The sequence below is a fragment of the Gopherus evgoodei genome, chromosome 8 (assembly GCF_007399415.2).
Source record: "Gopherus evgoodei ecotype Sinaloan lineage chromosome 8, rGopEvg1_v1.p, whole genome shotgun sequence".
NCBI lineage: Eukaryota > Metazoa > Chordata > Testudines > Testudinidae > Gopherus > Gopherus evgoodei.
Window position 1 is genome coordinate 55072593 of NC_044329.1, and position 27137 is coordinate 55099729.

Consider the following 27137-nt stretch of genomic DNA (forward strand, 5'->3'; position numbering starts at 1 on the left):
GGGGGACCAGAGTGCCCCAAAACACTCTAATTTTTTGGGTGGTGGGAGCAAGTACCAGGTCCAAGCTGGTAGCTAAGCTTGGAGGTTTTCATGCTAACCCCCATATTTTGGACGTTAAGGTCCAAATCTGGGATTAAGGTTATGATAGGAACAAATTACTTTAATGGTGCGTTTTGTAACAACAACAGAACCTAGTGAAAATGTCCCTGCAACGGTGACTGTCAGAGAGCATTTTCTAGACTTTACTGACATTGATACTACAAGAGCTGGTATGACAAATGTGCTTCTTAAAAGCTGGAAGATACGGGAATTGCGATAGCTGACATGAGAGGTCAGAACTACAATAATGGTGCCAACATGAGAGGAAAGAACAGAGGAGTGCAGACATGGATCCGAGAGTTAAACCCTCGAGGTTTTTTTGTCCATGCAGTTCTCATTCACTGAACTTCATGGTTGGTGATGCAGCATCAGCTTCTAGTGAGGCTGCTGGATTTTTAATGTAATTCAAAGCATTTATGTATTTTTCTCTGCATCAACTCATCGATGGCAAATTTTGACGCAACATCTGGGAACGTCCTCTCTGACAATGAAACTACTGAGTGCCACATGATGGGGAAGTCAAGGTGAGGCGATAAAGCCTATCAAACACCAAATTGGGAAGATAGATGATGCCATAGTTGCCATTATGGAAGATAATGCTATGACAGGAACAGTTCATGGGAGAACAATGGCAGAGGGAAATGGAATCACCAGAAACATACATAACTTCAAATTTCTGTGTGGTTTAGTGTTGTGGCATGGCATACTGTTTGAAATAAATGTTGTAAGCAAGAGACTCCAAGGTGTTGACCTTGATATATCTGGAGCAATGGAACAACTGGACAAAGCAAAGTCATTCCTGCAGTCTTACCGGTCAGATGAGGGATTTCAAAATGTTCTAAAGAGTGCACGGAAGTTGGCAGAGGAACTTCACACTGAAGCTATTTTCCCACCCATTCAAGAATACAAGAGTTATTGAAGAAGAAGACATTTTGATTACGAGGCACAGAATAATCCCATAAGAGACCCCAAACAACAATTCAAAGTTGAATTCTTTAACCAGGTGCTAGATTGTGCAATACAGTCAATTGAAGGATGTTTAATGCAGCTCAAGAAACACAGCAGTATATTTGGGATGTTGTATGATATTCCAAAACACCTCACTATACCTGAAGAAGACCTACACCAGCAATGCAGGGCACTAGAGACAGTGTTGACACATGATGACATGTGCGATATTGATGCAAGTGATTTAGGTGATGAACTGAAACCCCTTTCAAGATACATTTCAGCAGGATCAACTCCAAAGGCTGTTCTGGAATATATGTGCACAAATAAGATGACCACTCTCTTTCCACACGCTTTTGTTGCTCTGCGCATACTTCTAACACTTCCTGTAACAGTTGCCAGTGGAGAACGCAGCTTCTTCAAGCTGAAGTTAATAAAACCACATCTATGCTCCACAAGGACACAGGAAAGGCTGGTCGGCCTTGCAACCATCTCAACAGAGCATGAGCTGGCCCAGACTGTGGACCTTCAGCAGGAAGCAGTTCAAATCTTTGCAACCAAGAAGGCACAGAAAGCACCACTTTGATTATTCAAACAGATAAAAATGCCAGTGTTTACTATGCAGACAAGAAAAGTTACATTTGCTGTTCAGGCGTTTGAAAGTTAAGTGTTACTTAAAATTTTTGAACAAGGCATTTTAAGTCGTTAGTTCTCCTTTATTGGGGTAGGTAGCAGAGCTGTTCCATGAGGGGAGTAGAACAGAAAGACGGCAGAATTGAGACCTTTCAAAGTTTTGCCCCAAACAAGGGGACATAGGGGCATCATTTGAGCTCCCCGCCTCAGGTGCCAAAATGTTGTGGGCTGGCCCTGCCCTCCTCGTACAAGATTAACATCCAAATGCAAAATCAACTAAGAGCAGAGATAAAAGAAAGTGCATTGAACTCCTAACATCATATGGCTTGCGCAAGATGCTGAGATCAATAGACATATATAGGACCCCAGCTGCTTCACATCATAAAGAGATGGAGGAAGATCTCACTAACTTATCATATAGCAAACCAAACCAGTTTCCTCTGCTGATTAAGCTGAATAGACAAAATACCATCATTTTGGTTTACATGGGGAAAAAAAGGGAAGGTATTATTCAGCTCCTTCAGCTGGGACGTTTAGACTCTGCCCTAGCTGGCAGTCCATGTTAACAAGAATCAACATGTGAAATCGTTTGATGGGCATCACTTAACAGGGTGTACCTAACTGTGAGATCCCCTTTCGGAAGCTGCCTGAGACCCGGTAGCAAGTGCTGCCGTCCCCTCCACACACTCTGCATCTGTCCATCGTCCGGGATGAGTAGAGACTCCCGTCGCACCCAACCGGCTGCAAGGAATACAAAAGAAAAGGTCTTCAATCCTGCTCTGGAGCCAGGGGTGTCCACCACAGACCTACTGGGTAGGTGAGATTCTAAACTGGGGGAAATCACTGGAGTGAGAGTTTACATGTCTAGGGCACCCAGAAGTAAGAACTCTGAGGCAGGAGTGAGGGGCTGTTTTAGCTCATAATGCACCTACGTTTAACTGACCCAGCTTGCTGGGACACTGGTTTGGAATGTCCTTCCCCCGGAAAGGTCTGCATCCAAGAATGGCCTTGCTGAGCCAACAGGCAGCTGTTTTTAGTAGGGCAATGTCATGTTGGGAATGATCATCTCCAGGAGGCAGCACATCCAGCAGTGGCAATGCCAACCTGTCAAATCACTGTCCTATGGAGCCTTGAGGTTTTAAAAATAAAAAGTACCATTGCAATGAAAGGGGGCCTTTGCTAACAGAGTAAAACTTCTTGCACTGCTGGGTGATCCTTTAAAACCTGCTTTTCTCCAGGCTCAAGGGAGAATGTATCCAAGTACATGGCTGCACATAATAATCTCCCCAGCCCAAACCTGGCTGCTATATTCTACACAGGTATTGGTGTGACATTTACAAGAACCCTATAGCAGCTGTTCAGTTTCACTTTACTGCCCATACTTGTGGTGCTTGAGGACAATGATTTAAAACTAAGCCCTCAGCCCCCAATTCACGGCCCTTCCTCCCAGTACCTCACCTCACACTTGCCATTGATGCAGACCCCCTGATACGTCCTGTCTTTGCAGGATGTGCCGTCCTGTGCTCGGGCCATCAACTGTCTCTCTCCACTCCTGGTGGTGCACTGGAGGTCACAAGGCTTGTTGGAGATACTGGTGTAATCATCTGAAGGGAGAGAGGTGAGATGGCAATGGGCAGAACAGCGTGGGCATAGGATGGCTCCAGGACTGACAGTGAGATAGTCTTCTCCTTTAGGTCACTAGTTTACAACTACCCAGGTCAGTATCAATGGAGTGTCATCACCACTTAGAGTCCCTTTGGTGGCTTAGTGAATGATTGTATGGTTTCTCTCCACTCCTAGGAAGTGGACTGGTGTTCAGCTTATAAAACCCACCACTACAACCAGGCAGTGCTGCAGTCAAAATCAGCTGGCTGAATGGGCCTGGAGACTGAATCCCTCCCACAACTTACAGCCTGCATGGGAGCTTACACTGTTGCTGGCCCTGCTGGATAAATGGAGGACTCCAGGGCTCGTGATTCAGTAGCTTTCACCACCCTTACCACCAACATTTTCAAACACAGGTGCCTGGAGTTAAGCACCTAGGCCAAGATGTTCAAAACTGATGGGTGATTTCGGGGGAACCTGGAGTGAGGTGCTGAACACCCACCCTTGGAAAGCCAGGCCCCTTTTTGGTGTCTCAAGTTTGGCACTTGAAAACGGAGGCACTTGAGATCACTTGGGCTCTATATCCATATTTAGGCAGCAGCCAAAGCGGGAGACTGCGCTGAACCAGGGGTAAGGAAGGCAAAGAGAACGCAGGGCTGGCTCTTGAGAGGGGCGGAGAGAAATACGTGCACCACAGAGAACAGGCAGCTGCCAAGCAGGAGAATTCCTACAGAGGGACTAAACGGAGACACCCAGTAGTGAGCAGAGTGGCCTCCTTCCAGTGCAGAGGGTGTCAATTCATCCTGGGAGGTGCAGCTAACCCCACCCCCTCCACAGGAAGGGCAGGGGCAGGGCAGGAAGTATAAAAGCAGGGCCCTGCAGTTCAGTTGGGCCCTGACCTGGGAAGGAAGAAGACATCCCCCCTGGGGAGCTGAGCCCTCAGCTGAGCCCGCGACCAGCAGTGGGGAGAAAAGGCAACCTGGGGTCCCAGGAGCCGGAGGAACCCGAGACGAGAGTGGAGGAAGGGCCGCGAGACAGAGAGCCTGGTCCCAGCTGCGATGGAGCAGTGCCTCCAGGAGCTGATAGGAAGTAGCTCAGGGAGACACGACTTTGGTCCTGTTGTGCTGCTGGGAGGCAAGGCAGCGATGCACGTTTCCCTGCTGGCCCAGGGACAGGACTGCCTATCACTTCTAGGGTCCTGGGACCCTGTGGAGTAGGGAAGGCCTGGCTACCCCTACACACGACCCTATACACAGGGCTGGATGTGCACTAACCTTTAAGCCAGAAGGCCGGAGATAGGGTCTGTTTGTTTGCTCGGCCCTCAACAAAGTGGCTGGAGCCCAAAACTGTTTAAATGCTCAGCCCTCTTCTTAGAAGGCCTGAGCCATAGACTGTTACACAGGCCTTGGAGGCCTGAGATACAGACTGCCTGTTAATTGGCTGGATCTTCACCCAGCAGGTCTGAGCAGTCAAGCGCGAAGTTGCGCAACCACAAGCCAGGTTGCCAACCACTTCACCTGGCAGGCGTACCAATCCCCTGATGCTGCCCCCGGAGACACAGAAAGCTTATGCACCCACTCACCCCTGAAGGAAACTCTCCTTTTCCCACCCCATTGACCAGGTTTCCCCAGGTACTTCCCCTCCCCCGTCTCTCATGCTGAGCTGGTCAGCCATGGACAGACCTGGGTAGAGAGGCATCCAGTGATAATAATGCTTCCCAAAGGCCTTGGCATTGAAGGTGGCACACTGCTGTTGTTTGAAGCTGGCCGTATTGGCTGGGCAAGGCTGCAGAGAAATCAAAGCTAACATTAGCCTCCTAGATCAAAACCAGCCCACTACGGAAAAGGAAAACTTCCAAGGGATCGGAATTCCTCTCTTGTCCCAGAGCAGCATGGCCCCTTAGGTCAAGGCTAGGATCCACTGGTAGAGCAACGCAAGAAAGCTCCACGTGATGTTAGTACAGCCTGCAGGCCCTTCTTCTCTCAAAGCTGTGGGCAGACACTTGGATGGCCTGTTACAAAAGGGGCTAGTGGATCTAGTGGACAGAGCAGAGGCTGAGAGTCAGGACTCCTTGGTTCCGTTCCATTCCCCTCTGCCACTGGCTTGCTCTAGGAGCTTCAGTAAGTCATTTTTCTCCTCTGTAAAATAGAGATAATTGTAAAGCACTTTGAGATCCTCAGATGAGGTTTGCTGTGACAGTTTACTCCTTGCTGACTCCTCTAGGGATTAGTGCAGTGGACTGGGCCTCAGGACACCTGGATTCAGTTCCTGGCTCTGTCACCACTTTGCTGGCTGACCTTGGGCAAATCACTACCTTCTCCGTGCTTCAGTTTCCCCATCTGTAAAATGAGGATACTGACCTCCTTTGTAAAGCATTCTGAGATCTATGGATGGAAGGAAGAGCTAAGTATTCTTCTTACCTGCTGTATTATATTAATAAATGCCATCAGTGTTTCCCCAGGGCTAGCAGCATTGAGTCAAGATTGCTGCTGTTCTCAGCGTTAGCGCTTGTTCTTAGTCTATAAAACAGAGAGCTTTAGTCATACCTGTGACTATCTCAATTCTGAGCGACCCTGTCCAGTCACTGTGTGTCCGCTCAGACCTTCATCTGCTTGCCATTCCGTGCCAAATCTCAGGCACAGCCAACAGGCTTGCACCGGCACAGCAGCCCTGTGAGCACCCGCTGAGGCCACGTCATTTCCCTAGGAGTAAATGGACAGCCCTGTGAGTGGTTCTTACCTGTTGCTGGCACAGCTGGTAGTGCTTGGATTGGCCCCCAACATGGTGCTGTTTGGTGCCCTGGGATATGGGTGAAGCCTGCAAGGCAGAGAAGAACTACGCTGTGGGAGGAGTGACCCAGTGGTTTTGGAAGACTATGAGGTGCTAAAAACACAGAGGCTGTAAGACAGCTGGGGCCTGTAGCTTAGCACAGAGAAGCAGAAGTCAGGCAATAATTGACAGGAGTGTGTATTAGAACAGCCAGTTTTGCAGCCAGGTTGTCACCCACAGACTATGTAACAGTGCATAAAAAATGTATTTCCAATGGTCTCAGTTTAGGGTGGGATGCTCTCATTTAGTGATAGCAGTGGGGATATTAGATTGGACAGAATGGCCGCATCAGAGAACTGTCACCTTCCTCCAGACTATGCCGTTTTCTCGCCCTCTGTTCCAGGTAGAATGACTGATGAGACAGTGTGACAGTTTGAGGAATCGATGTAACTATGAATTCTGTTTGATAGTGGGGACTCTCTGGTATGTACCTCTATCACCCTCAGACTCCATGTTGAATGTGGGGCTTGTCTGCCCTCTTTTTTCTTTTACCTCCATCTTTGGATGAAATCCCAAGGGCTAGTGGCACAGGGTAACAATGGCAGGTCATTAACCTGATAGTCCTCTATTCACATGGCAGCCCCCTTGGACAAAGAGTTGGCTGCCAGACAGAAGAACTAGGCTGCCCAGGTGGGTTGGTCACTAAGCTATGTATCACCAGGTGTGGGACTTTGCTTACTTGATGAAGCAGACTGACAAAGGGGACTGGAAGTTATGAAAGAGAAGTGCTGTCGCTGCTAGCCATTTTGGGGAGAGGGAGACGAGACCAGAAGCAGGAGTGAGAGGAGAAGCCTTGTGCAGGAGCGAAAGAGGAGAGAAGGATCCTAGACTTCTTAATAGAGTTTGACCTAGGCCCGAAGAATGCTCAAGAGCAGTGAGGACACTGAGGCAGGGAAGGATGTTTAGGTGTTTTATTTCTGGAGTTACGTGCTATCATTTGGCTCTGAAGAGGTAAACAGTAAACCAGAGTGGCTGCAAAGTTGAAGCTCTGTGAAGGGATATGCTTAAGCAACTGGGATATCTTGGGAGATCAGCACTGGTCCTGGGGGCCTACCGTTACTCTTCCCTGAGTTGGCTAAAAGGGCAGAGTCTGTGCTCAGGAAATGTGCCAGAGGCCAAAAGAAGAGAGGGCTGGAGCCTACCCAGACCCAGGGAAGTTTAAAAGAACACGGGTCAGTGCATGGGACCCAAACACAGCAGCTGGGTGTTGTAATATTAAAGGTATCTAAAGCTGAATCAGCAGTAGCATCAGGCCCGGAGACCCACCCTTTCAGGCGGCGGGGGAGCTGACTTCATATGCATAAACCAAACCTGGTTAATCAATACTCCTGGTTTTAATTGAGAAATCACTGCTTCACATGCGCCAGCTGCTTGAGATGCTGCATCTTCTAATCCCTGGGCAGTCTGTGTTACAAGGGGGTGGGGGTGTTAGTTAATTTTCCCATTAAAGAATCAGGCTGCAGTGGTGAGTGTTTGGCAGGAGAGCTTTACCAGGGCCATGACAGATAGTGTGATCCAGTGCATAGCACTAGTGTTAGAACTATTCCTGACACTGTTACTGCCCTGCTGTATGATGCTGGGCAAATCACTTCCTCTCACTTTCCTCTCCTGCCTGTTCAGACTCTTTGGGGCAGGAACAGTCTGCTGTTGAGTGTATGTACAGTGGAGCCCTGACTCTAGTGGTCTCTGGGTACTGCTGTACACCAAAATGATTATTGGCAATAATACTAATTAGAGCTGTTTGAAACATTCCACACATGGATAAAGCCATTTTGTCAATGCCGCCATGTTTTGTGGAAATGTGTTGACTTCAACAACATCTTGTTTTTATGGGACTGGAGCATTCCAATAAAGTCCAAATGGATGGCTTTGTGAGTGTAATGTTTCAATTTTCTGTTTCAGCGTGACTTCTTCCATTTTTTAATATTTTATATGATAAAGTCTAAAGCAGAACAAAACGTATGAATTTTATCCAAACGTTACGATCAACCCCACACAATTTGATTTTATTTGGCTGGAGGAACTGTTGCAATTTTTTGGTTCAGGTTGTGTCAGAGCAGCAAGGAATACACAGCAGCGGAATCTCCTGCAAAACAGAATAACCCGATTCCCATGGCAAATAACAAGCAAGTCAAACACTATGACTGGGATTTTAAAAAGAGTGGATTTTTGTAGCACCCATGATTGGGCTGACCTCAGACACTGGTCACTTTGGTGTCCACACAATTAGACACCCACAGCTGGCCTGTGTCAGCCAACTTGGGCTTGCAGGGCTTGGGCTGAGGGGCTGTTTCACTGCAGTGTAGACATCTGGGCTTAGACGGGAGCCTGGGTTCTAGGACCCTGCGAGGTGGGATGGTCCCAGAACTCAGCTCCAGTCTGATCCTGGAAGCCTACACTGAATGAAACAACCCCTTCCCCTGAGCCCTGCTGGACAACAGTGGGCTTTCTGTTGCTGTGTAGACATACCTTGTAAGGGCATGGTACAGACTCGTCTTTATGTGCAACAACCACTCAGTCGCTGCCAGGCAGATTGAGTGGCAGGATGCTTTTGGAAGCCAGCCACCAATATATTGAGTCTGCTCAGGATGGCAAAGAACTAGAGGGGCCTGTGAAGAGTCCTGGCAGAAGCTATGTGAAACTCGTTCTATATAGCACATTGCTACTACAGTGCCAGCTGTGCCATGTTACTGGAGCAAAAAGATGCTGGGCTCTTCTCCCATGTAGTCATAAAGAAAGAGATAGTGTTTGTATAAGCCACTCGTGAGTGTGTTACAGTTACCCCTCCGTGCCGGATCTACAGAGGATATGGAGCTGTTAGAGCCCTCACTATAGAGGCCTGATCCTAGCTCAAGCCGTGGCATCTTACGCTATCCCTGGTTCAATCCTCTCTGAGTCAACTAAAACAGTGGGTGTCTGTAGTGAGGCAGCCTGGCTCCCAGCTGCCCCAGAGGACGAAGAGCCCAGCCAGAGGCCGGACTGAGTGGAGCTAAAGAGCTCTGAGCCCGCCCCGCAAAGGGTCAGGCGGCAACCCGGAACTATAAAGGCGGCCCTCCGAGCTCCCGTCAGCCCCAGCAGCTGGAGCGAGCAGATGCCCCTCAGGGAGCTCGGGACTGGGAGGACTCCTGCGACCCAGGGCAGCCGCCCAGAGTGGTCCGAACTCCCCCGTGCCCAATACCTAGAGGAGCTACTGGCAGGGCTGGCTCTAGCCATTTCGCCGCCCCAAGCACGGCGGCATGCCGCAGGGGGTGCTCTGCCGCTCACCGGTCCCGCGGCTCCGGTGGACCTCCCGCAGGGACACCTGCGGGAGGTCCACCGGAGCCGCTTGCCGCCCTCCCAGCAACTGGCAGAACGCCCCCTGCGGCATGCCGCCCAAGCATGCGCTTGGCGCGCTGGGGCCTGGAGCCAGCCCTGGCTACCAGAGCTCCCTCGTGCCCGCTACCTAGAGGAGCTACCGGAGCTTCCCCACGCCTGCTACCTCGGAGGAGCCACCGGAGCTACCCTGAGCCAACTTTCCCGGAGGAGTTGCCGGACCTACCACCCAGCCCCGGCCAGGACGAACCCATGCACCTGGATCCTGCGGAGAAGACCCCAGGATCCAGGTAAGCCCCAAGGGGGAGTCTGGAGTAGCCGGGGGCAGCCGACCCTAGTCTGTTGCAGCACAACCAGAGCCAATGTCAGTGTGTGTGGCCAGGATCCCCACTGACACAGCAGCAGGCTGCCTGCCGCTGTTAGGGCCCCAGGCTGGGACGCAGAGGGAGTGGGCGGGCCTGCGTCCCCCCGCCACCCCACTCCTGGGTGGCAGTCTTCCCCCTCGCCCTGGCGCTCAGGCCCAGGAGCCTGGGGTCTCTTACCTTCTATAAACTGAACTGCTTGCTCAGCCCCTGCCTGAGGCCCTGAGCCTCTGAACCCTTGTTTGTTGCCCTCCCTGACCCAGGGCCTGGGCTTAATAACTGACTGGCTGCTCAGCCCCTGCTTGAGGGTCTGAGCCCTTAGCTGCCGTTGTCGCCCCAGGTAGTGAGGTGGCCTGGCCCCCAGCCGCCCCAGAGAGGGGTGAACCCCAACAGCGGACCTCTACAGTGTCACATTTGCAATCTTCTGAGACTGCTTGCATCTCCCAGGGTAAAGAATGCCTGGAGTAAGTTACCTACATCGATTGATGACTGCTAACTGCATTTGCTAAAATAATTATAAGGTTAACAAATCTCACCTGTTAGGGCATAGCAGGGAAGTCTTCCTGCAGGGATAGCTCCGTACAGTGGTACACCCTGGGGTTGTTTTGGTTTTTGCCCTCAGTTTAGCCACTGCCAGAGATAGGATACCCCACTCGAAAGAGCAACACTCAGCTCCTTTCCTGAGCAAATCCTATGCTCCTGACAGACTCTAATGAAACAGAAGCACTGTGACCAAGCTGGTTAGTTTCAGCATTCACTGGGCCATTGTGCAGGATGGCACAATCTGTTGCCTGGCAGTTCCCTAGAAATGGCTGCGTGAATTTGGTGCTTGTGATGTCAAAATAATCCAAACACTGTGCAAATTTCCCAGTGTGCCTTCGTCCTGGCCTGTAGCAGACCTTTTTGGGGGGAGCTGGAGTTCTTGACAGTTGAAAAGGGGACAATCTTCTGGTAGCTGGGGGTGCAGTTTGAGACCACGGAATAAGCATATTGGCTCACTTTGCAGAGCATCAGCAGAGAAAGTGTTAAATGCTGCTGGAAACAAAGTTTGTAGCCTGAGACTTCACAGTTATCATCCCCTTGGGATGAAACGGGGCAGCATTATTTCAGGCGGCCTGCAGACTCAGGCAGATATTGCAGCACTGTGTACACTTGGCTGAGGCTTGGAAGGTTTTCTTTGCAGCCACAGAAAGCTTTCTAAATTTTTGTTTTTAAATGCAAGCTTGAATTCTGGAGCAAAACCCTGAAGTAAGGGGTAGATTCTGCAGCAAATTTCCTGGCTGTGGAATCACAGGGGGCCGGTTTCCAAAGCCATTGATGTCAGTGGAAAGATTCAGCGGGTTTTTGGATCAGGGCTGGAGGACCAAGAACTCTAGCTAGGAAGGCACAGGGAACACTTTGGGGGCACTCAGGCCCCCTTTCCCTATCTTTCTCCCATGATGGCAGTGTCTATGCTCACTGGGCAGAGGAGGGACACAGACACTGGCATGCCTTGTTAGTGACGAGGTTATTTGAGAATCACGGCCATCTCCAGATGGAAGGCATCTCTGCACATCCGGATCCTAATTATGCAGCCAGCCAACATAAAAGGTTGGGGTTTTTTTAGTTTTGAAGGAAGGAAAGAGGGAGGGGGCCATGCTTGGGCTTCCTCTGCTTAGAAGTGCGTTCATGCAGAATGGAAAGGAGCAAAGGAGAGGGGCAGGAACAGTGAGCTCTCTGCACTCTCAGATGCCAGCTCTCATTAGCATCCAGGGAGTCTGGAGTAGCAGGTTAAAGAGATGCCTCTCCAGGGGTCTCATTCATCTCTTTAGTGGAGGTAGGAGTTTCCGCTCCAGTCCCCTGCGCCGCCCTCGGTGGCAGATTTGACAGGCACTAGCAATATAGCCGGGCTGAGAGAGAGCAGCAGGAGTTTACTGGCAAGTGCCACAGGCCATCAGCTGCTGTGGTGTGAGGGAATGGGCAGGGGCGGATCTGGGAAAACAAAAGAGATGAGCGAGAGAGGGCACACAATGAAAAAGAAGAGGAATTCCCAGAGACGTGACTGGGCCTAGTGCTCCGGGACTAACTGGGCAGTGGCAGAAGCACTAGAGTAAGTTGCGTATGGTGGGTAGGTCAGTGTAAGTGGCTCTAGCACAGTGTAACTGGCACTGCCGTGGTGGGTTTGCCAAGAAGTGGCGCTTACCTGCTGAAGGCACTTGGCAGGGAGATGGGGGGGCATGGCAATAAAAGCAACTGACAGGGAGATGTGAGATAAAGGCAGCTACCTAAGGCCCACCATCGCCAATGCCCTTCCCTGTAAGTGCACCTGTAAGTAGGTGCAACTCCCCACTAGGCCAATATGAGTTGCACCTGCTTATGCCAGGGCTGAAGATGGTCCCTACAGAATTACCAAATCAGTGTAAATTCTGCACATTTCACAAGCCCGCTGACTGTCAAAGCAGGGCACATTACTTTTCTACCCGCTTTCTGAGCAACATACACCACATGTGCAATACACCCCATCCTCTACAGCGGCCAGGTGCAAAGAGACAAAGAAGACAAGAAAAATGACCCAACTGCCTGGCCCAGCGTGCTTCATTATTTAAAAATATGTACATTGCAGAGCACAGTTGCCTAGTGTAACCCAAGGGTCTCCTTTGTGCCTCCGTCATAGAGGATGTGAGTCTATTACAGTTCCAAGCATCTTTCACCTCCAGCAGTAGAAGCTCATGCTTTTAGCTCTGAAATCTCTGCTCAGTCCCCAGTCACGACCAAAATGGGGGCCACCACACTAGAATTTGAAACATTTCAGATACAGAGCTAATACTGCTGCACTACTTGGAAAGCAGTGGATCACCATGAGAGGGGTGCGGGAGGAGGGAGAAGGATGCACTTTAGGTCACCCCTCCCTGCAGCCAGTAAGAAAGGCTGAGTCTGATTGCAGGTAGGCTGTAGGGGGCAGAGGAGCCTGTTAAGCGCCCAGCTGCAGCTCTGTTCCAGATCCATAAATATCCAGTTTTTCCTGCAACGTCGAATACCTGGTGGCTTTTGGCAAACACAGAAATGTCAATTCTGCTTTCTAGAGCTTGGAATTGTTCAGGACATGTGAAAGGCTCTATAGGAAAGGAGAGACACTCTTAGCTGGGTGTTGCCTCCCCCCACCCCCACTGGTGCATCCAGCATCTGGGCACCTTATCGGTAAAGGTTTCATGAGTGTCCATGAGCTTGGCATTAGCTGGTGCTGCTCTATTGCTTACCTTTGCCGCAAGCAGTGCCTCTCCCGGGACATCACTCCTCCCCCGCAGGTACGGGAGCATGTGGACCAGGAGCTCCATTCCCCCCACCACTTGGTGACCTCTTCATCCCAGGGGCCTGCTCCTTCTGCTGCCTCACTTCTGTCCTGACAAAAACAGAGGATGGTTAGCTTGAGAACCCCGGCTCTGCAGCTGCTCTTGGGAGGGGATCAGGCCTCTCCTACATGGATCTTTGGGGGGGGCCACAAGAGTGAAAACCTTAAGTCTTCTAGTTTGGAGAGGGTGGGTAGGCCAGCCTTGGTAGAGTCTAAACTACATGGCTCCCATCGTACAAGCCCCAGTAGCTACCCCTCCTCAAGCACGTCATTCAGGCTGATCCCATCTCTTATAAGGAGTGCACTACACCACGGCTATTCTCTGCTTCCCGTGGCCCAGTGCGGGACGTGGAAAGCAGAGCACAAGGTGGCTCTAACTTACACTAGGTGCTAGGCCAGTCTCTGCATGGTCCCCAGGACACTGAGCACACAGAGGTGGCTTAAAGATACCTTGGACTCTACTGCATCCTGGCTCCAAGCACAGAAACAGGGGACTATGAGTCAGGGTCCCAGCTTCTATTCCCTGAATCCAACTTTCACTATTAACTCCAACATTCCAGCATCTTCAAAATCCCTTTCTCCCCCCACGTTGAGATCAGATGGGCTGTGTGCTGACACTGGGCCATCAGCAAGCCAGTGACTTCAGCAAGGCCTTCTTCTGCCCACTGAGTAATCACTGTTACCGCAAGGGAGATCTCGAGCTCCTGCAACTTCAGCCCCTGGAGAAGTTCCCCTGCAACAGGAACAGGGCTAATGGAGCTTCAACGCCCCCTCCTTCCCATATTTCAAGAGAATGAAGGAGAGCTGCAGGAGGATGCTGAATACGAAGGGGCCACAGCCAACACTGGTCTGCTCAAAGTTATAAAGTCATGTTATATTGCAGCGTATGATGATTGCATGATTCTTGCTTGATAACTTCAGCTGCAGCTTTTCAGCTGGATCTGCACAGAGACACCCCAAGCCCACAGAGGTTTATCCACATAGCTCTAGTTTCAAGAGTGGGGCATAGTTTGCTGATCAAATACTTCTTAGCAGCTCCTTATTGGATGCAGGTCTTTGGATTTTGGCATTGGCTTCTGAGCTCCAAATCAGCTTTCGATGGGCCCCTGCACCCAGTAATGGACGACTCATAAAACAGAGGCTGGGTGGTCCCCCAGCTGAGTGCCTATCATCACAGCAAGGTGCCAGTAGGGACCCTATTCCTGTACTGTTCAGCATCCTCTCTGAATGAGGGAACGCAATGGAGTTTGCACTGCAGGCACAGCCAATGGTACACATCAACTCATTGGAGTTACAAATGTATTTTTAACGTCTCTCCACAAATGATAAATTCATGATCTTTCACACAAAAACCCCAACATTTTAACTGAGAAATGATGTTTCACCTGACCCTCTTGAAATTGCTATTGCATTATTTCACCTGACTTCAACTGAATTCCCCACTCTCCCACCACTAGCTTCCTTGAAAATACCACTCCCTGCTCAAGTTCTTCACATCCACTGGGATTGAGTCTTTCTACAGTGCCAGCTGCAGAATTCATAAGGATGGAGACATACAATGGAAGCCAAAGCCTTGGACCCTTTGAGGAATATGAAATCATTAATATTTTTCTCTGTTAATGGGGAGAAGGAAGAGCAAACTGATTGGCTAAGACTTACCATTACTTAGTTCTTGATTACAAACTCAACTGCCTCCTCCAAAAATGAGGCCTTAAGGAGTGGCTTGTGTTTCACAGAATCATAGATTATTAGGGTTAGAAGGGACCTCAAGAGATCACCTAGTCCAGCCCCCTGCTCAAAGCAGGACCCAAACCTCAAATGGCCCCCTCAAGGATTGAGCTCACAACCCTGGGTTTAAGCAGGCCAATGCTCAAACCTCTGAGCTACCCCTCCCCCCTGCCTTAGTGTGCATGTCAGTGTTACTTCAGATGGTGGTAAATGGCAGACAGGGTCCCAGGAGAGTCTCCTGGGGCCAGATTTGCAAAAGAGCCCAGTGGGGATATGTTGGGTGCAGAGCTCTGATGACAATCTGGTCTTAATTGGCACAATGGGATCTGCTGGGTGCTGAGCACTTTTGAAAAGCTGCCTCTAATTGAGGGCGGTGAGCACTGAACAATCTGGCTCTTGGAGACCAACTCCAAATCCCTGTGATACACTGAGTGACCAGCAACCCAGAAAGCAGGTGCCTCCAGAATCCTTTCAGAGAAGGTGCTGAGGTTCTGTGGGCCTCCCTCTGGCAGCATGTTGGACCCTGCCATGTGTTTCTAACCTTTTACACTCCGAGCTGCCAAGTATATTTTCCTTAGAGTTTTCCTCTCGGCAGCTTGGAGGAAAGGTTTCATCTCCTTCAGTTTCCTCCTTTTCTAGTTGGCAGACTCCGGATTGGGAGCTAGGTCCTCCTCAAGCAGGGCTCTTATGGAACCCTATCGGGACCACCAAATCTTCTGAGGGCACGTGGCAGCTGCATCCCACCCTGTCTTCCTCTAGGGGGCAAATTCCCCCTCACTGCAGCACACCCTTGTGTCAGCAGGGCTGAATCAAGCCCATCATCTGTAATGGTTTAAGCCCTTCCCCTGCAGTGAGCTCTGTGCAGGCCATCCCCACACACTGGTATGGATAGGGCCCCACCCGGGTGCAGGGATTCACCCCTGATGCTCATTGTGGGATCAGGTCCTTCACTGCTGCTCACCTGCATGTTGCCATCAGATTGAATTCCACTTATATTTACCTGCCATGTTGCGTGCTAACTGGATGGCAGCTGTAACTTAACAATGGGGGCTCTGTAGCGGGGGGCGGGGGGGTCACTTTTGTACTCTATCTTTATTCTGTGAATTAATTTGACCCCTTTCTGACCCCTAGTAGCTTTCTCCAGTGCTGGGTTGGTCTCTTACAGGATCGTTGTTTCTGGGGCTGTCCCTTTAAATTGAGCAGAGCCAAGCAGTTGCAGCCCTAGAGTGGCCATTTTGCAACAGGCTGCTGCTGGTTGCACCTTTTTCCCATCCAGCAGGTAAGAACTTGTAATGCTTTCCTTGAGTTTTCCTTCTCTTATTTCTGAAGGAATGGCACAGGACAGCCTGGGTCACCATCTCCAGTCCCCTGCCATTGTAAACAACTCCATCATCAGAATCCTGTTATAAATGTTTCAATCTCCACCTTAAAAATAGTTAGACAGTTTTCACCCACTGTTCCAATTGGGAGGCTTTTTCAGGACCTCCCCCCTCTGAGGATTAGAAACCTTCAAACTTCCATCCTCAATTTATTCAGGGTCAGTTTATTCCCATTTGTTTTTGTGCCAGCACTGTCCTTTGGCTTAAATAGCTAATAAACAGTGGAGCTTGTCCATCTCCATGCTACCTTGTGCCCCTGCTTGCTCATTTAGAGTAGCACACTTCCATCTCCCTGCTACAACACTCAGACATGTCAGATGGCCACAGAAGTCTGAATGAAGCCTCATTTGAGAGATACTGGCCGAAGAAGTCAGATTTAAAAAGGAGAAGCAGTTGAGTAATTTTGTGATCTAGGGCTTAGGGTACTGGATTAAGACTCAGAGGGATTGAATCCCATTCCTGGCTCTGCCACTAACCTACAAAGCGACCTTGCCCCTCTCTGTGCCTCAGTTTCCCCTCCCAGCTTTTGTCTGTTTAGGTGACAAGTTCTCTGGTGCAGAGACTCCCTCTCACTTCCTCTTTGTGGAGCCGGTAGGTGCTACTGTAGTACAAATAATTAGCAATACTAATATTGGGTTAAAATGTTTGACTATGTGGACTATCCCACTGCAGACTCAGGAGGTCACATGCCCTCTCCCACAATTTCCTCTCCTGTACTATTGGGATTTGCTATCTGATAAATGGTTAATTTCCTCTAGGCCCATGGTAGATCTGAGAACCATACTGATCTGAGATTCTGTGCCTATAAGTATTTACCCATGTAAGTAAGGACACTATAAAGATATTTTTTGCAAGTGAAACCAAATATTTTCACTGTCAGATCAGAAAGAAACATGATCATTTTGTGCCTGTGAGTGATTAGACCTGCCTGCCGATGACCCTCAAGTATCATTTTTCTCTATTGCTATGGGTTTACTACACCACTATGTCCAACTTTCTGGTGTGATGATAGGGCTGCAGGTACTGGGAGACTAGGCAGTTGCTTCCAATTTTCTGTTGAATTTGTTGCTTTGACAGAAATAAGACTTCATTAAATAATTGTGACATAATTGCACTTCCTGATTTTAATTATGGTGCTAGCATTAGGCATCTTCCAAATTTCCAAACAATAAATTGAGGGATGTTGGCTAGATCCCAGATTACATCTGCTTCTGTGGTTAGTTTTCTCCATGTTTCCTGGCTGCACTGACAGATTCCAAGATCTGCCTATTAAGTGAGTGAATTTGGCATTCCAGAATTCTCAGACATCAGTCCAGGCCCAGAAGATCTGGGAGAAGAAGAACACATTAAGTAGAGACCTGACACAACTTGAAGAAAGGGGTCCAGGTTGGCTTTAAACCACTGTTTGCATTTCCTCAATCTGGGAACTGCTGAAGCTGCTCTAAATTATGCTGTGCTGCAACAGCCCCTGAAGAGCCATTCCACAGCTGGGGACTACAAGCATAGGAACATGCTGGGGGAATGCTGGAGATGGCCATGTAGTGCAGGGCTGTTGTTGAGAAGGATGCATGTATCTGTGCTGATGGATCTGATTAAGGGAAAATATGATGGTCAGATGCAATTTCTGAGTGACTTCTTAGAAAAATAAATAGATGGGCAGGAGTTAAATAATTAAAGAAATAGATGGGCCACACTCAAACTCACACAGGCTCTCTGCTACGATTTCTGCTGGGTCATCCTAGGCCAGTGGTTCTCAAACAGGGATACACATACTCCTGGAGGTATGTGGAGGTCTTCCAGAAGGTATGTCAACTCATCTAGATATTTGCCTAGTTTTCCAACGGACTATGTGAAAAGCACAAACTAAAATTTAATACCATTACTTGTTTATAATGCTCGAGATACTATATCAGTGTTTCTCAACCTTTGGAGGTCGCAATTTATTTTATAATTATATGAGAAAGTAAGCAATTTTTCACCAATAGTGTGCTGTGACACTTCTGTATTTTTTATGTTTGATTTTGTGAGCAAGTAGTTAAGTGAGGTGAAACTTGGGGTATGCAAGACAAATCAGCCTCCTGAAAGGGGTACAGTAGTCTGCAAAGGTTGAGAACCACTGTCCTAGGCTTCCAGGACAGTGAGAGAATCTAGGAGTTCTTCTTCCTCATTTTCCTGCAGCATCAGTATAAACTAAACTTGCCAGCCAAATCTTTAACACTTCTGAAGACCCTTTTGTAGCCCTGCCAGGAGTGTATTCTGGACCAGGCATGTGCGGAAACTTTGCTCTAGCTCCTCTCTTTATCAGGGCTAACATAGGAGCAGGGAGCTGCTCCATTCCAGCTGTGCTGATGCAGCAAAAGTGCCTGGGTCTTTGTCCCAGAAGCTCTGCAGACTGTGTTATAAAAAGCCAGGTGGCAGTCTTCAGATTAGTCATTAGCCAAGGAAAATCCAGCACCTACAACAGCACCAGCATCCTCCCTGATCTGTCCTTAATTCCAATTAACAATGCAGCCGTAGCTCCTTCAGCAGCAAAGACAGCCCAAACAAACTATCCCAACCTTGCAGAGCAAGACAGTTTCCAATCAGTGTGGTATAAAATGTTGAGGGCAATCTTTCTGAGAACTGTGAGCAATATAAATACCCAAGAACGATTCTTTGTCACGCTCTGGATTAATTTAGGCCACTATTTATGCCATTCTTCCCCAGCTTCTGGAAACTCAGATTTAACTGGAATGAATTTTTCTAGTTATGGTAAAGATAATGTGGCAGGAACATAGCCTTCTATACGGTGCATATCATGCTCTATTGCCACATCCTGACTTCCTGGCTCATTAAAGTTCCAGGGAAAGACTGGAGGCCTTGTCTACACTATGGGGGTAAGTCAATCTAAGTTATTGCAACTCCAGCTATGTGAATAACATAGCAGGAGTCAACGTAGCTTAGGTTGACTTACTGCGGTGCCTACATCGCACTGGGTCAACAGGAGACACTCTCCTGTCGACTTACCTTATGCTTCTCGTTCCGGTAGAGTACCGGAGTCGATGGGAGAGTGATCTGCAGTTGATTTAGTGGGTCTTCACTAGACCCGCTAAATCGACCCCGGTGCATCAGTCACCACAGTGTCGATCCCCAGTAAATGTAGACATGCCCTAAGACAGGAGACAACAGTCTGAAAAAGAATTTGAAGATCAACTAGCCAAAGACTTAAAAATGAACAGCAAAAAGTTTAAATACATCAATAGCAGGAAGCCTGCCAAACAATCAGTGGGGCCACTGATTGACTGAGGTGCTCAAGGAGCACTCAGGGTAGATAGGGCCACTGCAGCGAATCTAAATGAATTCTTTGCATTGATCTTCACTGCAGAGGATGTGAGGGAGATTCACACACCTAAGTCATTCTTTTTAGGTGACAAATCTGGGGAACTGTCCCAGATTGATGGGTCAGTTGAGGAGGTTTTGGAACAAATTGATAAACAGTAACAAGTCACCAGAACTAGAAGGTATTCACCCAAGAGTTCTGAAGGAACTCAGATATGAAATTGCAGAACTACTGACTGTGGCATGTAACCTATCATTTAAACCAGCTTCTGTACCAGATGACTGGAGGGTAGCTAATGTGACACCAGTTTTTAAAAAAGGCTCCAGAAGCAATTCTGGCAATTATAGACCAGTAAGCCTAACTTCAGTACAGTACCAGGCAACTTTAGTAAAGAACAAAATTATCAGACAGGTTCTCTAAGAAGCAATATTACAGCACATTTGTGTGCACAAAGAGGCAATTTTGATCTGAAATAAGAAATACATTAGAAAGCAGGCTAGCAGCAGCCCAGGATGAGAACTGCAAAGTTGCATTTATTTCTAATGATATAGACATGGAAAGTTAAAAGAATAACGCAACAATATTCTTTCACAACACCCCAGCTTTAAAGGAAGGGGTCCATAATTTGGTGGGTGAGGGTAATTATTCCGCTGGACAATTGTGGGCTAATTCTTGACCAGTTTTACGCACTTCTCAGGGAAAGTTAAAACACTTCTAAAAACAGGCCTAACCTGCACGTCTTGTGCAACCAAGTCACTGGGAGTTTGGGGTACATGAGAAATGCAGAATCAGCCCCTAAATGACTATTTTGTGCACATTAAGAAAGAGGCGCTGCTGGTCAATTTAATGCCACAATGTTATTTATTTAAGGGCCTGGTTCTGCCACCCCTATTCAAGTTGAATATTCACTACTCAGACACTAGTTCTTTTGGGGCTACTTACAGAGTAAGGGACTATTTGGCTTAAGTGTAGCAGAATGGGGCCTTGAAGGAGCAGCATTGGTGTTACTATTTATTATTTGTATTGCCCATAGCACCTGGGAGCCCTAGTCCTGGAGCAGGACCCCATTGTGCTAGGTACTGTACAAACATAGAACAAAAAGACAGTCCTTGCCCCACAGAGCTTTGCTCCACACAAATGCATTAAGATGGATGCACTATGAAGTATATGTATAAAAGACTTTAGCTGCCCTGCTGTAACATCAGCTTTGCCTTCACTGCCAAATAAGGTGTATTTTTTACCTTGAGGAACTTTCACTCAGGGTCCATGATAGCTAAATCCAGTTTGAGATCTATCAAGCGATTTGAAAAATTAATTGTGATTAATCATGTGATTAATCGCAGTGTTAAACAATAATAGAACACCATTTATTTAAATATTTTTGGATGTTTTCTATATTTTCAAATATGATTTCAATTACAACACAGGATATGTGTACGGTGCTCACTTTATTTATTTTTTATTACAAGTGTTTGCCCTGAAACCCCCCTCAAAAGAAATAGTATTTTTCAGTTCACCTAATACAAGTATTGTAGTGCAATCTTTTTATCATGAAAGTTGAACTTACACTCTACATGCTGCCCCCACCCCAAGAGCTGCCCCCCAGCTCCCATTGGCCTGGCACTGCTGCCAATGGGAGCTGCAGGGGCGGTTTCTGCGGACAGGGTAGCGTGCAAAGCTACCTGGCTACACCTCCGCATAGGAGCTGGAGAAGGGACTTCCAGGAGCTGCTTGAGGTAAGCGCCACCCGGATCCTGCATCCCTGAGTCTCCCTCCATGCCCCAAACCTCTTCCCCATCCCTGATTTCCCTCCTGTCCTCCAAACCCCTCGATCCCAGACTGGAGCACCCTCCTGCACCCCAAACCCCTCATCCCCAGCCTCACCTCAAAGCCCACACATCCAGCCAGAGCCTGCACCCCTTCCCACCTGCCAACCCCCTGCCCCAGCCCTGATCCCCCTCCCACCCTCCGAACACCTCAGTCCCAGCCCAGAGCAACCTCTTACACCCCCAAACTCCTGATCCCCAGCCTCACCCCAGAGCCCACACCCCCAGCCGGAGCCCTCACTTCACCCACAACCCACACCCCCGCTGCAGCCCAGAGCCCCCTCTTGCACCTTGAATTCCTCATTTCTGGCCCCACCTCAGAGCCTGCACCCCCAGCCAGAGCCCTCACACCCTCTCGCATCCCAACCCCAATTTTTTGAGCATTCCTGTCCAGTCATACAATTTCTATTACCAGATATGGCCCTCGAGTCAAAAAGTTTGCCCACATCTGTTTTACAGCCTACAAGTCCAATTAGTCCTACTTCTTGTTCAGTCAATTGCTCAGTCAAACAAGCTTATTTACATTTGCAGGAGATAATGCTGCCTGCTTCTTGTTTACAATGTCACCTGAAATTGAGAACAGGCATTCTCATGGCACTATTGTAGCTGAGGTTGCAAGATATTTACCTGACAGATTTGCTAAAGATTCATATGTCCCTTCATACTTCAACCACCCTTCCAGGGGACTTGCTTCCATGCTGATGATGTGTGCAGCTCGATAACAATCCAAAGCAGTGCAGACCAACACATGTTCGTTTTCATTATCTGAGTCAGATGCCACCAGCAGAAGGCTGATTTTCTTTTTTGGTGGTTCAGGTTCTGTAGTTTCCACACCGGGAGTGTTGCTTTTTTAAGACTTCTGAAAGCATGCTGCACACCATGTACCTCTCAGATTCTTGAAGGCACTTCAGATTCTTAAATCTTGGGTCGAGTGCTGTAGCTATCTTTAGAAATCTCACATTAGTACTTTCTTTGCGTTTTGTCAGATCTGTAGTGAAAGTGTTCTTAAAATGAACAACATGTGCTGGGTCACCATTCGAGACTGCTATAACATGAAATATATGGCAGAATGCAGGTAAAACAGAGCAGGGGATATACAATTCTCCCCCAAGGAATTCAATCACACATTTAATTAATGCATTATTTTTTAATGAGCGTTATCAGCTTGGAAGCATGTCCTCTGGAATGGTGGTCGAAGCACAAAGGGGCATACGACTGTTTAGCATATCTGGCACATAAATACCTTGCAATGCTGGCTACAAAAGTGCCATGCAAATGCCTGTTCTCACTTTCTGGTGACATTGTAAATAAGAAGAGGGCAGCATTATCTCCCATAAATGTAAACAAACGTGTTTGTCATAGCAATTGGCTGAACAAGAAATAGGACTGAGTGGACTTGTAGACTCTGAAGTTTTACATTGTTTGTTTTCTTTTTGAGTGCAGTTATGTAACAAAAACCTACATTTGTAATTGCACCTTCATGACAAAGAGGTCATACTACAGTACTTGTAGGAGGTGAACTGAAAAATACTATTTCTTTTATCATTTTTACAGTGCAAACATTTGTAATAAAAATAATATACACTTTGATTTCAATTATAACACAGAATACAATATATACGAAAAGGCAGAAAAACATCCAAAATATTTTAATAATTTTCAGTTGGTATTCTATTGTTTAATAGTGCAATTAAAACTGTGATTAATCACGATTAATTTTTTTGAGTTAATCTCATGAGTTAACTGCGATTAATCAACAGCCCTAGTTTATATACAATGCTTATTGTATCCACATTGCTTTATGGTTGCGAATTATGGGTACTGGCAAAACATATAGAGCAAAAGCTGCAAACATTTGAAACAAGGTCCCTGTGCCAAATCCTAGGTGTGACAAGGTTAGATAGACTAGAACGGATGACATCCATAGATTAAAAGTGCGGTATGACCACAATCCTCAAAATGCGCCAACACGGCTTGGCCATGTTGCCAGAATGACCCCATACCAACTGCCTACAATTGTTCTGTAAGGAAGAATGCATGGAGAGAGAGGCCAGGGACAACCAAGGAGATGTCCAAGGTATAAGTTGGCATATCAAACCATCCAGGCAACCCCCAACAGGTTCAAATGGGAGCTCAAAACAGTGAAGATCAACCACTTTCGCTTTACTGTGAGGTAAACAAGTCAAAGTCAATCCCAGGAGGCGGGTTAGTGGTGACCTCACCCAATTTACCGCATGGTAAAACTAAAGTGTCTTGTCTTCAGTGTGTTTTACTTTCGGATAGCTCATATATAAGGTGTATATTTCAGGTTAACTAAGGTACATGAGTTATCCCAAGGTACAAATACAGCGGGGACTTTCATTCTACCACAAAGTAAATTAGGTGAGGTCAGCACTATACCACCACCTGGGGTTGACCTCGCTTTGTTGATCTCACAGTAAAACTAAAGGGGCTGGTCTTCACTGTGTTTTTACCTCAGGACAGCTCATGCACATTCTTTACCCTGAGGTAATAAATACACCTTTTTAGCAGTGAAGACAAGGCCATAGACAGAAATCGAACAGGGCAAGGAGCACTGAATCAACCATCTGCACTAAAGAAACAATATGGGGTTCCTTTAGAGACATTAAGCACAGAGCCACATTGTGCTCAGCGACCCATGAAAGCCAAGAGGAGGTTGCGGCACTGTTCAGTGGAATGATTGAAGTTAGGATTTTGCCTCCTCCAGTCATAATAACGGAGGTGGTTCTTACAGGCCAGGCCTTTGAGTGAGTGCCCTATAATAAGGGGATTTCACAGAAGGGGCTTTACAGCTGCTAGGAGACAAGTGTTATTAAAGGGGACAGAGCTCTAATAAGAGCCTGGCTGCTGGGTCAAAGGGTGTTTTTCTGCCCTTCCGTAAAGGACAAAATGAATGGCTTGAGGGCTCTAGTGCTCACATAGCTACAGCTAATGATGAAATGGGGCTGGCTAAGACAGGAGCCTACTTCACACATACTGGGGGAGGGGGAAGGAGGGAATGGATCTGTTTTCAGCTCCATCCACAGGCTTGTGAGCACTGGTTAGCTGTGGTACAAAGGGCATGGCTTCTCTGCTGCCTATAAAAGAATAACACAACAATATTCTTTCACAATACCCCAGCTTTAAAGGAAGGGGTCCATAATTTGGTGGGTGAGGGTAGTTATTCCCCTGGACAATTGTGGGCTAATTCTTGACCAGTTTTACGCACTTCTCAGGGAAAGAGCCCCGTGCGTACAGAATTCTGATGGTGCTGCTCTGCGCTCCTGCATTGCCAAAAGGTGCCATTTCGCCTGCACCACTCCTTTCTGAGTGTCAGAGTCACTGGAGAGTCTGAGGGATCCAATCCTTGGATGGAACTCTAGGGCAAGCAGCACAAAATTCCTTTCCCAACTAGCCTTGAAGCACAATGCTAGGGAAAACCAAACGCACAACATACTTGTGCCATTGAACCACCCAGAGCATTTTCAAGCCTTTCCATTGGGATGTGGGTGAAAACAGAAGCCGAGCATCAGCAAAAATCAAAGAAAGCCTTGACAGGTTTTATAAACCTAGGCACCATCCCTATGGGGTTGGCTGGGTTCTGCCTGTTTTACAGTCATAGAACTGCAATCTTTCTTCCAGATCCATGGTCAAACTCCACTCACCTTACTGATGTGGGCAGCCTAGGGTGACCAGATGCCTTGATTTTTTAGGGACAGTCCTGATTTTTGGGTCTTTTTCTTTATATAGGCTCCTATTACCCCTCATCCCCTGTCCCGATTTTTCACACTTGCTGTCTGGTCACGCTAGGGCAGCCCATGGGTACCCCTGCCTGATCCCTCCTCATTTCACCAAAGGCTTTACTAGGAATTTAGCACTGGTTCTGATAGTGCTGTCACACCCAATGCAAAAAGAGCCACCCAATGCCCACCACAGGGCTGAGTCTTGCTCCGCACCTGGACCTTAGACACTGCTAAGTTAGAAGGGGGACATAGGATGCCTTTTTGTACCCCATGTGAGTCTGTGGACCTCCTCCTAGGAGGCTTTGAAAGCAGCTTGCCCTTCCTGATTTCACTGGAGCCGCTGGACATGTCTCCACCAGTGTCTTATCGCCTCCTCCTGGGCAGATTGGCCGGTGGAGCTGGAAGGGAGGTGGGGGAAACAAACTAGACAGGAAAAGATCCGATCTGTTACTATAGTGTGTGTGTGTGTGTGTGTGTGTGTGTGGGTGGAGGGGGGGTTAAGAAGGGCCATCTAGGCGAGCCGTGTGCAGCCAGGCAGGGGATGCCTGCTCCAAGCGCCTAGGGCAGGGCTGGTGGCGAGACGCCCCACAAGTGGCAGGATACCTTTACTTCTCGGCTCTGGCTCCAGCGCTCCGCGGGGGCTCAGGGCACAGTGCCTGCAGATCGGATCCCGGTGGGGCTCGGAGTAAGAGCCCCCCTGCCCTGCCCTGGTGCCTGGCACCCAGCCCGCCCGTCCCTTACCTTAGCGCCCGGGGCGGAGGCGAGCAGCAGCAGCAGGAGCAGCGGGGCCAGCCGCCGGCCGGGAGAGCCGCGCAGGGCGGCCATCCTGCGCTCCTGCTCCATGGGAACAAGGCAGCGGCGGCGGCAGCCCGGAGGCAGCCGCAGTCGCCTGAGCGCAGCCCTGCATGGCTGGGTAATTAATGACTTTCCAACCTGTTTGGTGGCTGGGCGCCCGCAGCTCCGCGGGGCCCTGACTGACACAAGCCGACCTGAGCCACCCGCAGCCCGCCTGCCCCTGCCCCACATTCCTCCCAGGCCCAGGGAGGTTTGGGACGCAGACAAAGGAAGCCAAACCCAGCGCAGCAGGATCCCTGCCCTGCCTCTTCCCTCGGCAGCCCCAGCCGCGGCTCCCTTGGGGTGGGGGGGAAGGGGCTCCCTCCAGCTTGGACTTGGGGACAGGACCTGGCAGAGAAGCCAGGACCAGCACCACTTCCCCCGGCTGTGTGTCTGAGAATCTGGATCCACATCGGATCGAGCCAATCCGCATTGCCGTGATCCCTTCCACCCAGGACAGCCGGCACCCGCTGGCAGATGTCCCTGGTTGAAGAAAGTAGGCAAATATGATAGGTATAGCCCCACTTTGCAGCTAAGGAAACTGAGGCACGAGACAGTGACGTCTGGGTAGGGATGGGAAGATAATCCTGGTCCAGTGAATGTATTGTTCACACTTAAAAGAAGGGTCACTTTGGTCGTGACAGTGGGACCATTTCACAATCTTCAAACACTGAAGATCAAAGGGCATTCTGGTGCTGGTGTCTGGATTCAGGGCACCACAGGCATATTTCTGTGCCTAAAGGCTTTTTCCTGGTAACTGAAACTGGTCTGCGCCTAGTGTGGATGCAGTTATAAGGTGCCTTGTATCAGCATAGCTTATTCCCCTTCTCATACAGGAATAATGTATATAGCAGTATAGGCACCCTTAAACACCTATAATTGGGTGCTGTTGTACTGCACAGTAGCATGGATAAAGAGTTAACAACTTCCTAGCATAGACAAGACCTGAATGAATTTATCTTGAAACATTGAACAAGTGGCATGAACATTGACTTTGAGCAAAGCTTTGATCATGTCTCCTCTAATTTGTCCTTTCGCTCCAGACACTGATCATCACATTGAACACTCCTTCCACTGAACTGTTTGTTTCAGATCAACATAGAGGAATTTCTATTCACTTGTCTCAAACGAACACTTTGGTCTGATCTACACTGTGGAGTTAGGTCAATACAAGGCAGCTTACGTTGACCTA

The 27137-nt window shown here is 48.5% G+C and overlaps 1 pseudogene; it reads right to left on the bottom strand.

The window, feature by feature from the left end:
- The window catches only part of LOC115656757, a 49951-nt pseudogene extending 24015 nt beyond the window's left edge, over positions 1–25936 (bottom strand).
- Positions 25937–27137: the final 1201 nt, after the last annotated feature.